The sequence below is a fragment of the Agelaius phoeniceus genome, chromosome 6 (genome assembly GCF_051311805.1).
Source record: "Agelaius phoeniceus isolate bAgePho1 chromosome 6, bAgePho1.hap1, whole genome shotgun sequence".
Taxonomy (NCBI): domain Eukaryota; kingdom Metazoa; phylum Chordata; class Aves; order Passeriformes; family Icteridae; genus Agelaius; species Agelaius phoeniceus.
The window spans coordinates 37,081,520-37,087,980 of record NC_135270.1 but is presented as its reverse complement, the minus strand read 5'-3'; the positions used below and the strand labels follow the sequence as shown (position 1 = coordinate 37,087,980).

Here is a 6,461-nt window from a genome sequence, read left to right as displayed (position 1 = left end):
GGCGTTTGCAAGGCATTTACTTTCAGATTAAGAAGTAGGCCTGAGCCTGGACAATTCTTTAGGAACTTGTTGGCTCTATAATAAGCACATATTTTGCACTATTTTTGTTACAACTATAATTAAGAAAGAATCAAAACTCAAAACCACCAAGGGAAGCAATTGAAGAGGTTTTACTGTTTGTTTCACTTACTGTAAGTCTTAGCATTTTAAACCTCTTGAAATGGCTGAATTTAAAATCCATGGTGAACATGGGTGGGTGTTTTTAGTGAAGAGCAATTGGCTGTTTCCCGTTTTCTCTCGCATCTTAGTGATATAGCATAATGTTATAAATAAGTTACTTAGTGTTATTCATTAACAGATAAAACCACCTTGAAATATTTGTTTTAGGTATGGGCTTGTTACTTAAAAACGAGGTACTGGTGTACCCTAACATGAAGAGTACTCCGGAGACTTGAAAAGTTGTGTCTGAACTTCTCTGAACTCACGTGGCCTCTAGACTCCCTGATGCACTCTTAGCCAGCTCTGCTGCTTTTTGTTTGTGGTTGCTGTTTGTTGTCCGTGGCCATACCATTTCTTTGGCATGCCTGTGGAGTTACAGCAGCAGTTCTGACCCTGATTATGTATGTGTTGATTGACATATGTGTGCAAATGTCATGGGACTGAGGCAGCAGAGTTGCTGCACAGTGCCTGTGCACAAGATGTTTTGGTTGGTTTTTTTATAAGTTTGGAAGCCAAGGGTAGAAGGGGAGGAGGACATTACCCTTGGATTTTAGGTCTTACACTATACAATAGTGAAGACTGATATGGGAATGTGTTGTGAATATTTTTTGAAGATAGATGTTTACTAGGTCTGTGGGTTCTTTTGTTTGCTCTGCAACTTAATTTGTAAGGTAACAGCATATTTTGTGGCCAGTAAAACTAATAGTTTGGATCCCAAACAGCAGTTTTGTCCCTTGAAGCTAATGAGAATGTTAATCTTACATCAAGTGTGAGTTTTTTGATGATTGAGTCCTCCTGGGTTGGAAGGAAAACAGGAATTCCATAGCTTGGCTGTAGATAATTTATGTGGAAGTGAGCATTGGATGATTTAGCTGCAACTCTCCCGATGCAGGTAATTTAATTCTTATTTCTTCATTCTCTCAAGATGACAGTAAACTCTATAAACAGTGCTTCTCAGTGCTGGCCATTGCAAGTTCTTTATAAGTTTGCTAAACATGTTTTATAAAAAGTATATGAAAAATCAAATGACTTAGCAATATGTGTGATTTTATTTATGTGTTCTGAATAGAAGAATTTATTATTCCAAAGAAGAAGATGCTTTCTTATCTGTGTATGAATTAATGGGCCTCCTGTGTGGTTTATTGACCCACCCCCTTTCTTTACCTGTGTAGTTCAAGAGACTGGGGGAATTGGCACCTCTAGTAGGAGCACTCTTTGCGTAGGGGGATGATGGTGAAGGGAGATAGGTTCTGCAGTAACAGTTTATTCTTTCTGGATTCTCGTAATGACTTTTTTTGCTTGTTGTTGTTCCACCTATGGAACACAATTTTAGAAATAAAGCACGTGTTACTTTTTGTTGGGTTGGGGTTTATGCCATGGCTGTGATGACTGACAGAGGGTCTCAAGCCTTTTGGATCTGAAGTCTTGTTCTGGTAGACTTAGATCTACATTTACATCAGACTTTGAATCTAAAATGTTAATAGTTTTATGCTGTTTTTCCAACTCCTCAGGTGCATGCTGTTCTGCCTGTGTGCAGAAGTGAAGCAGCATAATCATTAGACAAATCTGTGTGTGCAAACCAGTATCAAGTACAGAAATGTCAAATATCAGGAGTGCAGTACTTGAAACATAGTACACTTCTTTCCTTTCCCTTGTAATACTGGCTGCTGCAGTGACTTCTCAGGCTTTCACTGGTTGCTGTGTTGAAAATAAGCTGTCTGGCCTTGCACAGTGTCTTGTTCACTGCAAGTAATGGACATGATCTGTTCACAATTTAGTGAACTAAAAGATTTTCACTGTAGCAATGTAACTTTGATCTGCCAGTCTAATGACCTTGATGTTGGTCAGTAATGACGAGCTGTTAAGCTGAGATAAATGGTCTTTTCTAAGACATGTATGCACTTCAAAGGAGTTACAGCAAGTCCATATTTAATGTTATGTATTTGTTAGAAATAACCAGTTGTTCAAGGTGGTAAGTGGCTCCATAGTATCCTAAAAGAAAAAGAAACTTGGATGGGAAAACGCTGTAGAGATGCACAGAAATTCTCAAGGAAGATGATAAAGTTGTGTCAAAAAAGGAGTAGCCTAGAAAAGCTTGTAGCTTTGGGAGATCCACAATCGAGAGATCCACTTTCTTATGGGGCTTGCAGGCTGATAATGCTTGTCTGGAATAGAAGTCTCAATTGTGCAGTTTATTCAGGTTTTCTGAACTAGATGAAAACCAGATTGAATATTCTCTGATACTTCAGAATCACACAAGAATATGGTGGGAGAGAATTGCCAGTAGATGCTGTTTCCAAATCTTTAATGAATAGGAAGAATAATTAAGAAACATAAACACTCAGAACAAAATATATGCAATTTTGTTTTACACATTATACAGCCTCTCAAGTAACTTAGGTATGCATAAAGATTACTATGACTGTTAGTACCTTTTCCGTCCTATAAAATGACATCTTTGGCACCACTGAAGTTCCTAGTTTATCCTATTTTACAAGTGCTTTGCCCCCAAAATATTTAGAGACATTATGGAAGCATATTTTCTAGTATTCTTTATTTAGATGTTTAAAAATCCCAAACCACCAAAACCTACGGATTTCAGATTTTACTTGCATGCCTCCCCACTTTCCTTTCTGCTGGGGATGACAGAGCAGACTCATTGAAGGAATTTTATACAGCATATTCTTTAAAAAAGAAATGAATCTTCAGATAACATATGTAAAAGTGTTGATATCGTGAACAAAATGAGATCATGTTCAGAGTGTATATACAGTCATGCTGTATTTCAGCATTTCCAAAGTGTAGCAGGAATCAATAGCTGAAATACTTTCCTGTATGTTCCTTGTTTTAGTTTGCTACAGGTTTGAAGGAGGGATGGGGATACTGTTGGGAATGTTTCTCTCTTAAACTTGGAAGAACAATTAATTCTTTTCATAACAGACTTTGGCTTGCAAATAATTTGTTTTGATGATTGCGAGTAGAAGTGGTTATGAGGGTTATAGAATGGTTGTTAGTTTGTTGGCCACAATCTGTTTCTCAGCAACTAGGGGGCATACAGTAAAAAAATACTATTTAAAAAAACTCCTGGCTTTTCAGGAATTAGTGGCATTTTGTTCAGGGGACTCCTGTAAATGCTAACATTTTCTTGGGTCAGAAAGTGTTTGGATAAGTTCATTGAAGAAAATTTCCTCTGGATGTCTGAAAGATACTGTCTTTTTGATTTACAGCTGTTCTGGGATTTGAAGTGTTTTGTATGGTTTATTCTGTTGTTTTGATGCTAGTCCTGTGGAACTGCCTGTTAGCCCGTGGTTACAAGTGGCATACTGAAGTTGGGGGTCTATTGGTCTCACTAGGCAAGCTATTCTTATATTCTCTTGGCCAATAAGGTAGCTTTGAAATGGAGTCATTTAACAGTTTGAGCTTGAAGGAACGTTAAAGATCATATGGTTCTAACTTCTCTGCCATGGGCAGGAAAATGCTTTGATTTGATTGTTTGACAATATAATTAGTGCTGTTTTGATTCTGTTTCAGTACTGTTTTTCTTAAAAAACAAACCCTGATTGATATCAGGACCATTAATTGTGATATAATAAGCAAAGTTAAGGCAGGAAATTCCGATGCTGCTGTTGTGAAATGCAGTGTCTTTTAACCACATGATTGTTTATCAATTGCTTTCTAGATAGTTGGAATATGATAAATTAATAAACTGCTATTTCGTTGGATCTTACAGGTGAATCTCCATATTTATTATGAAATTAGCTTAACTAAATCTAAAGCAATCCTTAAAAACCCTCAAGGGATACTTGATCAACACTGACTGAAAATAAAATGAAGTAGGTAGTAAGAAGTTGGTCAGCATTCTTACTTGTGATAGTTGTAAATGCCACGAGGAGTGTGGGTAATGCATGCATCAGAACTGTCTAACTTCTGTTTGTGCAAACTGTTCAGGTGCTTGCTGTAGCGGGGTGCAGAAGTACATCGTGGTCCAAATAACTAATGTTTATTCACATGATAGAACATTCATTTATTACCTTTTTTTATAATGACAGTTTTTTCTGTATAAAATAGCATACATACAAGAAGTTAAAACCCAGAAATTTCTGTTTATTAATCATTTTTCTAAGGTAATGGTGAAAACAGCAACGTATTTTATAGAGTTAAGTTCCTTTTAAGTTTAAAGCACTGAATTGAGAGTTCTGTGTATTTTGGTTAGAGGGCAATTAGACATAATCAAGGGTTTCCCTACTGTGGCTTCCATAGCTGTTTAGTCAACTGCATTAACAGGCACACAGTTTCTTGGTAAAACTTCAGGTGCCTGTTCCCAGAAGGTTGGAAGTCTGTTCTTCTGTGTTTCTGGGTAAATACTGTCTTTCTCCATAGGCTTCTTGGCAAGACTTCCAAATTAAAGCATGCAGAGATGCTTCCTTTTTTATATGGATAACCCTGTTCTTCCAATTTTATTTTTGATTTAGATCTTTAACATTTACATTTCTGTAAAATTTTCTTGCAGTATTCACCTCATGGAGGCAAAACAATAAAGGAGTGCAGGACATGGAATTACATTAAGCTCCATGTAAAAACAGGAACAGGAAATACCTGGATAGCTCTTAGCTTTATGTACGGGATACTGGTCAGTGTAGTAGTTGTGTAACTTTTTCTGGAATATTGTTTCTAAATAATTCCCTTCTAGCAACACTTGGTATAAAAGTGTTTTTTACTGTGTAATAATTGCCTTTTCATAAATTATTATTTGCAATAATAATACTCTTAGAATCAGTGCACAGAACTGTCATTTTATAACAGTTACTCTGGTGAGGTTTTCTTTTAGGCACAGTGTAGAAATGTGTGGCAGATAAGTTATATAACACTTCCTGGTGAAGAATTACTTCTTTTTTTAAACACTGGGCATGCATTTTGCTTCTTAGTTTCATTGCAATTATACCTATGCATATTTAATAGCACTTTGGGAAATCTCATTTCAGAGAATTTTTTGTGAGGGTTGAAGTATCTGTGGGTATAATTATTTGTTTCATGCTGAAAGTAGGTTTTGAGGTAGTGATGGGTGTTCTTGATCCTTCTTGTCATTTAAGAAATTAGGAGAAAATTATAATGGATTTATTTTTTCCTGACTGATGAAGAGAGTGGCTAGGGAAGTTGGATCCTCCAGTGATTTGATGTATCTTCAGGACAAACGTATGACTTGCAAGAGCTTTGTTTGCCTATGGGATGGTGGTTGCTTTTTGTCACTCAGACTGTTCTTGAATTATCCTAAGCCATGCTCAGCAGGATACTTAGTTTAATGATATCTTCTGCCTTTATCAGTGCAACTCCAACAGGTATTAAGAGCCAGTTATGAAGCTGGCTGTTCTTCAGGACCAGTCCTGAAGGTACAGCATAAATTTAAGCTGTCTGTAGGTTTTTCTACAGTATCTTCTACAGTATCCACTATAGTATCATCATAAAAATGTCTGATTAGAGGTAGCCTGCTGTTGGCAATTAAAGGTAAAAATACATTTTTATGATTCCAGAACAAATTCCACTTGATGAGAGATGAAGTGCATTCCTAGCTTTATTTGAAGTTACTGTGTATGCAAAAATTCTGTATATGTTGGCTGTAACATTCTGAAAAAAAATGTGCTTTTCTGAATGCTAATTGAAATGATCCTGAAATAGAGAATCACCTTCAGTAAGTCCAGATGCCTGAAGGTCTTTCTTATTATATATATGTACATTTAAATGGGTTGGTTGCTCTAAAATTTCTTCCAGTTGTTCATCTTGTTTTCTTTTCACCCAAAATATGGTCACTCCTTAACTGCTACCAAATTTGAGGTTGATGATCCTATAGTACTCCTCCTAGAAGAAGAAAAACCAAAGAAAGTCCCTTGACTTTATGCCAGTGACCACTATAAGAAGCTGGAGAATGCTTGACTCCAGTATTTAACTTGGAACTGTGGTGGTTTGCATTCCTGGAGGATGAGACCCCAGGGTGCCAGAACAGAATTCTGCTATATGCCTTGAGACCCTGGGAAAAGAAAAGATCCTGCTTTGGCAAGTAGGAGTCTCAGAAGAAAGTTTAAGCAGAGCATTTAAACAGGTTTACAAATTTTATAACACATATTCTGTTTCATATCTTCGGCAAGGTTAGTACAGTTGTATTGGTAGAAGGCAGGACTACTGTCTCTGTTAACTCCCTGGTGAAGTGGTGTAAATTAGACAGTGCTGGTGATGTTCTGTGCCAGGAA

At 36.8% G+C, this 6,461-nt stretch overlaps 1 protein-coding gene across 4 annotated transcripts in view; it reads left to right on the top strand.

Annotated features, from left to right (window-relative positions):
• The window catches only part of STRN3 (striatin 3), a 60,196-nt gene that overhangs the window by 1,437 nt on the left and 52,298 nt on the right, over positions 1-6,461 (top strand). The gene's annotated exons all lie outside the window — the stretch shown is intronic.